We start from the raw sequence: 12,901 nt of genomic DNA on the forward strand, positions 1-12,901 counted from the left end.
TCGTTTATAAAAAATACATTGATAAAAAAGGCGTATAACTCGATACAAGATTTTGTAGATGATATAAAAGCGTGGAATTAATACCTGTTGACTTTCACGCAGGTTATATTAATTTAAATAATTGTATTAACTAACATGACTTTGTATTTTTTAAATGTTGAAAAAGAGTAACCACTGAGTTTCTTGCCGGTTCTTCTCGGCAGAATCTACTTTCCGAACCGATGGTAGCTTCACTTAATTGTAAATTGACGATTCAAAAGTGTTTGTTAAAGCCCACTTGAATAAAGTTTATTTTGATTTTGATTTTTTTGATTTGATTTGTATCGAATTATAGGTTACGAATATTAAAAAAAAGGTCGGTGAAATTTGTTAATACTCTTAAAAAACTGGCTCATGACCAAACCGGAACACAACAATACTACGCAGTTTACAGTAGTGTTTGACAGGATAGAAAGTGATGAGAGGGCTATCTAGACAGCCATGTTCAAAGTAAAAAGGTTTTATTACAATCCAATATCAAAGAGCATTTATAACCATCTGGTGCAAACCTGAGCGAATGAATCACGAATAAATTTAAACGATTCCACCAAATAGACCAAAGTCAACTGAATAAATATGGAATCTCAAAAGGAAACGCAAGTCGCAAGACAACGTCCTAAAATAAACCGTCATAGTGACGAGCAAAAAGGTTAGTCGCAGCTGCTGTGTTCCAGAGATATCGATTGCAAAAAGCACAGACAAACAGACGCTATAGAGCTGTGTGCTCAGCGAGCTTCAGGTTACGGATTTGTTTTCAACAAATATAACAGATACTGAAAACGATTTCGAATTTTAAAAAAAGAACGCGGTAAAGAATTTTAACATTATTTTGGACAATTGTGATGACTTTCACTATGACACTAAAAACTTTTTTAATTATAAATTTAGTTTTTTTTATTATCACTTAAATACTTTCTTTTTTTTTTAATTACATATTTGTATATAAAATTCAAAAGAAGAAAGTAGATTAGTATAGTTTAAAAAATCCAACATTATTTAAGAATACTTGAAAACATAAAATTCATAAGCAGTTTTTGGTTAAAAATATTAAGTACTGATCTTTTTGACATATGTATTTTTTTCTGATCGACATAACTTTGCAATGACTAACATATTAATTTAATGATTTTAAAAATTGTCTAAATATCAAAAAAATACATATAACACAACACTACGAATTTTAACACACATACAAAATAGAATACTAAAATACCAAAACAACACCAATTGAGTTGAGCTATAATTAGTAACAAAAATAATCAAACGTGGGTCATTACTAATCATAATATCATTACCCTTACGATCCCTTAGCTGTTAAATATTTGCTTTAGGTCGCATCTGATGCGTCGTGGGTGATCTTATATCGAGGATTACCGAGAACTCGATCTTTGTAGATGTTAAATGTATTATCATAATCGGTTACGATCTGATGACTGAGGTTGATTTCTGTGAATCGTTATATCTTTTGGGCTTGAAAAGATATTCCTCAATTATTATTTCATTCGTATAGTTTTATACGGCTCTAATATGGTATAAAAAGAAAAAAGTAAAATAACAGACTGTAAATTTCCCACTGCTGGGCTAAGGCCTCCTATCCCTTTAAGAAGAGGGTTTGGAACGTATTCCACCACACTGTTCCAATTTGGGTTGGTGGAATGCACATGTGGCAGAATTTTGATGAAATTACCCTCATTCAGGTTCCATCGCGATATTTTCCTTCACCGTCGAGCACGAAATGTATTATAAACACAAATTAAGCACATATATATAGTGGTGCTTGCCTGGATTTGAAGCCGAAGTTATCGGTTAAGATGCACGAGTTATAACCACTGGGCCATCTCAGCTCTCAATATGGTATTAATTTGTCTATATTCATTAAACATTTATTAAATGAATTAGACGAATAACTCACTAATCACAGCTTTATAATAATTCTAATGATGAGTTAAATGACTTTAAAAAAGGGGACAAGTGCGAGTTGAACTCGCGTGAAGAGGGTTCCGTACGATGTTAATATCTCCTAAAATATTGGTCGTGGAATGCTCATTCTGTGCTTATTTTTTTCATTAAATATTCATCTACAAACCGATTCAACAAAACTTAACATTGGAGTTAAAAAATATGTTCTCCCACACATTCCACCTGCAAATGTAAGTTGGTACGCACAATATTGAGTGATTTACCATGTTATTTTAATATCATGGACTTCTTATAGGTTTTCCTATAATCTATAAGGAGAAAACTAATTTCTGTATTTTTTTCAAAATTTTAGGTTCAGTAGTTTCGGAGATAAGGGGGGGGGAATGGTCAATTTTCGTCTATTTTCTTGAATAACTTGGAAACTGTTTATTTTAAAATTACAAAAAAATACATTTAAGATCTTCCCAACAAGACATTTCATTTGATATGCCACACGATGCAGTTTTCAGAATTTTTTTTTTAATTTTCCCCTTCCCCCCCAAAAATGAACCCCCATATACAGATTTCATCTGCTCACGTCACACCTCTGTATTTGGGTTACAGGAATTGATATGTGTACCAAATTTCAACTTAATCGGTCTAAAAGATTCGGAGATAATTGACTGTAAGCGACGGACGGACAGACACACGAGTGATCCTATAAGGGTTCCGTTTTTGTATTCAGACGTACGGAACCCTAAAAACGACTTCCATGACTGAATGGACGAATGAATTTATTATAGCTTGTGTTCATTGGGATGGTGTAAGGATTCTAATATTGGGAGTATCTTTAATGTACTCGTATATTTAAAAGTTACCACGGATTCAAGTTACAAATATTCATACATGGACCTTGAAAAGATGAGCTAAATGAACGAAAACTGTCTTTCGTTTTTATCGAAAATCGAGTACAATAATTTATTATTGTATATAACTTTAATAGGTGATTTTGATGAGAAATACATAGTCTTTTTATATGATTGTGTATGTTGTAAGATACACACAAGTAAATTCATCCACTAGGACAATGGACAGACCACGTGCAACCTAAATTTTTTCACGTGCGAAATTATCTTAAAAATTCATTCCATGCCCGACGGTCCAGGAAAATATCGTGAGGTTATCTGCCTTGAAATAAATTCAGTCCCATGTACCATAAATACGCTTTCGAGCTTAGTGGACGAATACTCCATCCTTGTGAGTTACAGACGATACAAACTTAATGTGAAAAATATTAATTAAAACAAAATTTCATTAGTATCAGATTACCAAAAAAACCTGAACTACTGAATGGTTTTTCATAATTTTAACGAATTAGTGACACAATGAAAATTTGTTTTCCGAATAACTGAACACTGATACCATTGAAGTATATTCATCGTTTTTTTTATGAGATTAATATTTTTAGTAAAATGAATAGAGCAATAAAAATAAACAACGGTAAAAATGTCAATAAACCACTTTACTTACGACCAAATTAATATTTATAGTGGGTGGGGAGAAATTCCTCTACAAGGGTAACCAGACGGCCGGTGGTCAGACAGGTGGCGGAATATCCTAGTCAAGTCTAGAATCAACTTCCTGTATCTTAGCTGTGCCCGAACAGCCACGAAACCACAACCACCTCAAATTGGCAGTGAAGCTGGGATGAAGTTAGTATTATTACTTATTTATTAATTGTTGAATATTTGCACTTGCAGTACAGTTAGGTTAACTTTTGATCGTAATCATCTGGTATTTGATGACACTTGCATAACAAACTAACTTTGCAGATAGAAATTGCAGTGATTAAATACTTTTTGATGAAAGCGAGAAAGTATTGACATTGTACCAGAATACAAAAAATAATTGTTTTTGTATAAATAATTTGAGTAAATATTTCAACACTGGAAAAATCTCTTGTAGTAAAAGATTTTGTCAGCGCATTCCAGGAGATCTTTGATGGATGTGAGTGTGGCAGATTTGCATAAAAGAAACATGTTTTCTGATGCCTTTTTTCCGCAGTGCTGCCCATATCAGTGGGAAGGAAGAAACGAAAGTTTCTATTTGAAATATCATTTCGCAAAAGTAACATTTTGGCATTTTAGTATTTCTTCTCAGCTCAATGGGAAGCTTACTTCTCATCACTGGTTAGAACGCGTGCATCTTAACCGATGATTGCGGGTTCAAACCCAGGCAAGCACCACTATATATATGTGCTTAATTTTTATTTATAATTCATCTCGTGCTCGGCGGTGACAGAAAACATCGTGAGGAAACCTGCATGTGTCTAATTTCATCGAAATTCTGCCACATGTGCATTCCACCAACCCTCACTGGAACAGCGTGGTAGAATATGTTCCAAACCCTCTCCTTAACGGAAGAGGAGGCCTTATCTCAGCAGTGGGAAATGTACAGGCTGTTACTTTACTTAACTAGTATTTCTTAATCTCCACTAGAAACATCTAATATAAAAATGCGCTAAGAGGACACATAATTAAATGCGAAGGATAAAATAAAACGTGCTACAAAAAAGTAAGCCAAATGTGGTTAATCGTCGAAAAAACATAAGCAGATGGTGTTATCTGTGACTCGGTAGCATTCTAATGAGATCATGGAAAGAAGCTCGCAGAATACAACCGTAAATCTCTACGTGACGTCATCTGGACATGTTGAATTTATAACAGGAGGTGCGGTTAAGATATTTATACAGCAGCGTTTGCGAGACAATTATCTTTAGGCGACTTTAAAGATTTCATAAATCTTAACCAGAATTGATAGATATGTATCTGTGAGTTTATACTATGTATCTGCAAGGGCTAGAAATATTGGTAGTCGTATTTTTTTAAATTGACTACGTAATTCTTAAGATTAAACTTTTGTCCCGAATGGAGAAATTAATCTATTTTTTTTATATAAGTTAATAATATTGAGGCTCGCATGGTTTAGATCTTTTTCGATGTAGCTGATTGTATAGCGGATTTATTTGCTTAAGGAGAAGCTCTTCCAAGTTATTTTTTGAAGATGCTTTTATTCTTACTCATAATATAAATCATCACACACACCCTTAGACATATTAATATAAGAGTCACTTATATAAATGCATGTCGATTTTTATGGTAACTATTTTAAACGAAAAATAAATATTAACAATGAACAAAATGGCCCACGCTTAGGCTACACACAAAATTAAATACTATAAAAACAAAGAGCTCTCAAAGAATAGTTCCAAAATATCTTTCCTTAAACATACATCATCCAAGAAAGTGGATGTCGTCACTATCTTAAATAATACAATGCAAGTATACGACGTGTAGGAGCACCTAAAATGATGAATGCTCACTTGACTGCGGAAAGATTCAAAGCCGAAGAAACATTTGGTATTCAAATGGCATTTCGTAAAAATGATAAAGGATGCCCCCGGCGAGGTGGTAAGAAGATATTAAGACGCCATTAACGATCGCACGACGATAAAACAAGGAGCGAATTTCAAATGTCCCATTATAGTTAAAGTTATATATATATTTTTTCACCGAAAATTTATTTAAATTAATTGCTTTTTTATTGCCCCGACGAAATCGCTATTATGTCTGTTTGTCACCGAACATTATCTCGTTGCAAATCTTTTATTTATTTCGTCTCGTTTATTTTCACTTGTATAAATGAGATGTTTCTGCTATCCGGAAATTTTCTTCGGTCATTAAATTCTGTAATAGTCTGTTACGATGACAGCTAGGAAATGGTACTCTTTGCAAAAATAAATCGTATCATTATAACGTACTTTCTTGTTATACGAGTAACTGTAATTAAAACACAAATAATATTTCAATACGTAAAAATGAAATACGCAAATATTGGACAACATCACATACATTATTACTCTTATCCCAATATAAGTAGCTAAAGCGGTTGTGTTATGGAAAATCAGAAGTAACGACGGTACCACCAACACCCAGACCCAAGACAACATAGAAAACTAATGATAATCTACATCGTCTCGACCGGCAATAGAACCTGAGACCTCGTAGTGGCGTACCCATGAAATACACTCAACCACGGAGGTTATCAAATGAAATGAGCCGTATGCGTTTATAATATTGGCATTAAATGTTCTACTTTCACAGACGTTATTTATAAAGAAATCCTTATTATTTTAATCGATGATTATGAAATGATGAAGGAGCGGGTGGATCCAAATCGCGATGCCAAATCACGAGTTGTAGCTCTTACTACTCCTTACTTGAGGTTGGCGCTAAATAAAATGTACGAGCGCGCTGTTAACTCTGCCAAATCACCACTGCTATCAATAACAAAATTTACAACTACACTAACAATTCGAAAAGACGCAAGCCAAATAAATCTATATGTATAAAAATATCGCTTTTGTTTTAAATGCGCTTCGCGCAAAAATCACTAAGTATTTTGACATTTGTACAATTATAGTAAAAAAGTTATCTTTTTGATTTTTATTATTTAGCGGGACAAAAATTTGGGCACGATCATTCTGATGCCAAAGAGATCGAAATAAGAAGACTATCAAAGTTTACAAAAACCTATCGACGATATAATTTTGACAAGGTTGAGACAATTAATCGAATACTCTAATAGAATGTCTTAAAATATGTTAAATATTTTGAACGATATTTTTTAACTACGTTACAATAATTTTTAATTGAAGTTGAATTTATTTATATAATAACGAGCTTAAGCGCTAAAAATAAACGACAGCCTTGCTTGCTTAATTAACTATTACGAAAAAATCTCTACATTTTTTCTCGTTAAATGAGTTGGAAAGCTGATGGCCCATTTCAAATTTATCGAAACCAGTTAAAGACTCATTCAATTCAATTGAATCGGTTTTAAGTCTGTTATTAGTATATTACAACCGATCCATCATCTAAAAATTATTAAAAAAGTTTTTCAGAGTTTCTTTCATCTACAAACTTTAAAATTATCATCACTATATATTATAAAACCGCGTCTGTCTGTATGTTCACAATAAACTCCAAAACTACTGAACGGATTTTAACGTGGTTTTCACTAATAGATAAATAGATTCATAAGGAAGGTTTACACAGGGTTATTGGTAACTCGGCGTATATCCGTTAGGAGGTGATAGGGGTGACTATTTGGAATAATTTTAACCCCCATATGCATCATCCAAAAGGGAACCATTTTTGAGTTATCATGTTAATTTAACTTTTTTCAAAATTTGTCAAAAATGCAACTTCAAAAATTTATTTAAGAAAAGATTCAATTAAAATCTATTTTTTCTTTTGTTTTAAAAAAATGATTAAACACTGGATATTTTTCAATATTTAAACAGTAATTATCGGTCCAAATTTAAAACTGCGAGACGGAAAACGAATTTATTTCAATATTTTTTTGATTTTTTTTTTCCTCAAAAATGCCTTAAAAACTGAAAAAATCACTATGGAACTTAGCCTGTAGGTTATTTTAAAAAAATAACCGTTTTTTTAGCGTTTCAAAAATGTATAAGAAGAAGGACATTATTTCAAATCAATCGAAATAAAATCACATGAAAGGACGCTGGCGGACATTCGTATTCGAACATGAACGAATTCGTACTAAAGATCGCTCTTTAAAATTCTCACAAAATTAACTAAAAATAAAGACCGATGAAAAAAAACTTACTTACTAACTAAACTGACGTACTTAACACAAATTTAAAATAAAATTTAGAAAGAGAAACACTTCAATAGCTAAGTTACAAATAAACATGACATTTTGTAATATAGTCTAAATAAAGTATTAATAAGCGAATCCGAGAAACTCTCTATAATAGAGCACAGCACACACAGCATGTTCTACAATTAATTATGCAGAATTCTATCCTTAATATCCTCACAAAGAAGTCTCTGAAAGGAAAGTTATTAGATAGAGAAGTATGTACACGTCTTTTATTATCAAAACGTAAATGGTTTAGAGGCTTGATTTGAGTTGATAACGCTGAGTCATAAAACAGGATTAAAATCACTGATTGGTCCCAGAACAAGGTCTGAATTTACCTGATTTCCAGATTTTTACGCGTGCCGCACGCAAAATGGCTTCTGTCCCATTAGGGGTAAACAGTTCGCGTATAAAATTAAATAGCTACCAGACATAAAGGACGAATTACATGGTTTAAATCATAGGCATAAGCGTATTTTTAATAAATAAAAATATTAACAAAAAGAATAACCGACTTCAAACAAAAGACTATTTTAAAACAAATAAATATGCACTAAAAAGTAATATAAATAATTGCGTATTCAATATGTGTTTTAGAGTCCTCCTAATTAAAATGAAATGAAAAATATTAGACGTGTTAAAAGTCGATTTACGTTTATATAGTGTAGTTATAATTATGGCTATATTTGGAGTCAGTGTCAGTGATAAAAAATACTTATTATACCTACTTTATATGATAATCCACTACTGTTGACTTGCAGCAGCGTATCAAGACAAGTTAAGAAAAAGAAACCAACCAATTTCCTAGGTATTAGTGCTGTGTACAAATGGTTCTATTCTATTCTACCACTAAATAGCTGTACTTAGTATTGTTGTATTCAGAAGTTTAAATATTGTATTTTCTATGTTTTACCATCAGGTAGCCCATTTTTCTCGCTATCAAAAAGCCAGGGTCTCAATTATTTCTTTCGTGAAATCGACAATTACGAATACAATTATACATATATATGTCATTAAATAAATGAAAATGATCTTAAATAGCAAAATGGTAATCATAGCCTACGGTTGTGATTATTGAGGAAACAAGAAGCAATTATTTTTTTCATTTAATTTATTTCCTATTTGTTGAAAAACAATTTACAAATTTTCAAATATACGTATCACAAAAAATTCACACAAATTTTTCATTTTTAAACAATATTTATGGAGTGACTTGTCGATAAAGTAAGACATGTTCATTTTATTAACTTTTACAAAAAATCTCTAGAATTAAATTAAATTAATTAAACTAATAAAATATTTTAATTCGTATTTGTATATATTTAAGCATTTAATGTGATTAATTCCCAAGAATGAAATATTTAACGTCAAATTACTGTGACTTGGACCACACAACTGCAATGTCGAATCTTCATTAAGAGAAGTTGTTTACTGAGGATCGTGGATACGAAGCTGTGACGAGCGAACTGAGATTTAAATTCGATGCCCAGTTAATTTTTGTTAAACGTTACACAAAGCGCTTTTAATTCGAGTCGATAATAACAGTGAGAGAATTAATGTTCCAGTAAATGAAGCTGATGATAAGCCTAGTGGCGTACTAAGGTTAACGTTCTTAACTTCTGTTTATAATGTATTCTATAACAAATCCAATTTATCTAGCGTAGAATAAACTCCAAGTCTTCTTAAGACGATGGTAGACCATATACTAGCAGTAGCACACTTATAGACTGTAACTTTCCTTTTGCTCTACATAAGGCTAGATAGTAAATCCTATTTTCTATTTGAAGTGTTTTCACATTCAATTCGTCTTATAAGTATACTAGATACTAAAGTCAAAATTTTAAATGCTATGAATAGTAAAGACAATCCATTGTCAAATTAATAATCAATCGAAATTAAATTGTATAAACTCTTGGTTGGATATTAGTGTTATATAATTTAAATTTGTTTAAATTAATATATTTACTGTAGTTTATTAGTTTTTGATTGTTGTGTGGAAAGGCATCAGACTGTTAATATAATTGTTGTGAGCCTACAATATACACATGCTTAGGAATGTAATCCAGCTTAAAATTGTGTGTTTATTGTAAGTACTGATTGTATTCTGTTTGTGAACCTATTAATAAATAAATATACTTAGTAGTAGGGCTTCATTCAAGCCCAGCTGGGTAGGTACCGCCCAGTTATAAGATATCTTACCGTCGAACAGCAGTAGTATTGTTGTATTGTATTTCTGTAGTAGTATTATTGTGTTCTGGTTTGAAGAGTGAGTGAACCAGTGGTGCCAGTGTAACAAGAAATACAATATCTTAGTTTCTAAGTTTGGTGGCTCATTAGATATGTAAAGATTGGTTCACATTTCTTACAGAGCCTATATCTGTACACAGGTAGTAGATACACGAGTTCTGAATTAGAGGTTGCTAATTTATTTGAATCATTTTTTGATAAAGTACCCCATAAAATAACATGTCATTTAAAATCATCTACATCAAATGCAGCTAGGTTATTAAATAATAGTGTTTCTAAATGCGTTATTGATTTTTCATTTGAAACGGTTTCTGCAATAGATGTCATAAAAGTATTTAAAACTATAAATATTAAAAAAACTAACGACATATGGGGCATTTCGGTAAAATTTTTTAGTAACATCATATACGATATTGCTCCGTATATAGCAGTAATTTTTAACAAGAGTTTGGACACGGGTTCATTTCCTAACTTGTTAAAATGTAGTAAAGTTTTACCACTTTTTAAAACTGGAAACAGAAGCGATCCCGGTAATTACAGGCCTATTTCAATACTCCCATCCTTAAGTAAAATTTTCGAAAAAAATATTTTAAATCAACTTCTCGTCTTTTTCGGTACAAATGCTATTTTTCATGGTGAGCAATTCGGTTTTAGAAGAGGTCGCTCGACAACTGATGCGGGAATTGCGCTTCTCAAACATATTTACGATGCATTTATCATCCCTAACAGGAAGACTCAGCTCCGCAACATACACGGTTAGAAAAGTTAGACAACTAACTGATATTGATACCGCTCGTTTAGTTTATTTTGGTTATTTTCACAGTATTATGTCATATGGCATATTACTTTGGGGTAACGCTGCAGATATTGAATCTGTCTTTATTTTACAAAAGAGAGCAGTTCGGTTTATTTATAATCTTGGAGCTAGAGACTCTCTTCGGGATGTTTTTAACAGAGTAGGAATACTTACTGTTGCGTCGCAATATATTTACAACAATATCATGTATATTCACAGTAACATTGATTACTTTGATAAAATCAGTGATAATCATTGTATATGCACTAGAAGTAAGGATAAACTTATAACGCCAAGTTTCCGACTCCGCAAAGTCAATAGATCCTTCTTGGGGCAAGGTATCCGTTTCTATAATAAAATTCCGCAGAAATTTTTAACTTTGCCGTTTATTAAATTCAAATCGTTTGTTAAAAATACATTGGTAGAAAAAGCATACTATTCGATACAAGATTTTGTAGATGATAAAAAAGCGTGGAGTTAATACCTGTTGACTTCCAAGCAGGATACATTAATTGAAATAATTGTATTTAATTAACATGACGTTGTATTTTTTAAATGTTAAAAAAGAGTAATTACTGAGTTTCTTGCCGGTTCTTCTCGGTAGAATCTACTTTCCGAACCGGTGGTAGCTTCACTTAATTGTAAAATGACGATTCAAAAGTGCTTATAAAAGCCTACTTGAATAAAGTTTATTTTGATTTTGATTTTTGATTTTGATTTTTTTGAACTGATGACCACCTTTAATATCGAAATATGTAGTAAAGAGTACCAATAATAATAAATTTAAGGATATACATAACAATCTTTTCAATTCAAAAGTATCACAAACTGTGACGACAAAAACTTACAAAAAAAATTGTCTATAGAATTGCTATTTATAAAATTTTCAATAAAATATACACGTCAGCTATACGATAATTGTGACTTATATTCACTGAAAGAAGAACGCTAGGGGATAAAATAATCGACATACGCGTACATCTGTAGATTTCTGTAGATTTGAAAGGTTGAAGTTTTATGTCGATATGTCGATTGATACGTACACATGTATTTTATAATGAAAATCAATTTAAATTATATGATAATAATTATTAAAAGTTACAGGTAGTATAAAATACTGACATAAGACTAAAAATAAAGGTGAAACATTGCATTCGAAGGCACAATGTGCTCTATTACTTTTCAACCGACTTCAAAAAGGAGGAGGTTATCAATTCGTCTGTATGTTTTTTTTTTATGTTTGTTACCTCATAACTTTTTACTGGGTGGACCGATTTTCATATTTTTTTTTTGTTTGAAAGGTAGTGCTTCCCGTGGGGTACCATTTTAATTTTATTTTTTTCCGATGATGGTATCCGTATGAAAACGACATAAGTCTTAAATTTGCATTATGTATATGCGCGACAAATAGGTGAATAACTGAAAATTGCGTTAACCAATTTTGATGATTCTTTTTTTATTATACATGATATACTTCAAGGATAGATTGGTGAAAGTTTGGTAAGTTTCTGAGCATAGGATCCATGACAAAGTAACGGAATGGAAGGGAACGGAACAATTCTAAGGAGCACGTTAGCGATACTCGGTCGAATCTTTTATTTATAGGTTATTTGGATATTTGAGTCACTTTCCGTAATGTGGTTATGTTTATGTAATAATCATAGTCGAATATTATAATCAACTAGCTACCCACCCCGGCTTCGCATGGGTGAAATACTGATACTAAATATACTACAGAATTTGTCTATTTACGACATCACATTGCAAACTTCTAAAATTGTATCAAAATCCGTTGCGTAGATTTAAAGATATAGGGACAGAGAAAGCGACTTTGTTTTATACAATGTAGTGATGGAACTCCTAAACGACTTACAGTTAGGGTGCAGTATCATTTACTGTCTTTAATCAATTTTTGTGTATATGATGTGATGCCATATGATGGACGACATATATTCGCTCTTTTGCAAAGTTTTTTTACTGAGGTCGATTACAGCTTTTTCGAGGGTGGTACCTTGTAGTTTATGCAGCATGACGTATTAAAGCCGCATTTTCGAAAGTCTATTTTTGCTTTATTCGAAAGTTTCTTTTGAAATTGTCTCCGGAGTCGTTTCTGATTCATATAAACGGCACGCTTAATCTATCCACATTAAGTAAAAAACAGTTAGTCTACATCAGCTTCACTTAAAATAA

This window comes from Vanessa cardui, chromosome 2 (genome assembly GCF_905220365.1).
Source record: "Vanessa cardui chromosome 2, ilVanCard2.1, whole genome shotgun sequence".
Classification (NCBI taxonomy): Eukaryota; Metazoa; Arthropoda; class Insecta; order Lepidoptera; family Nymphalidae; genus Vanessa; species Vanessa cardui.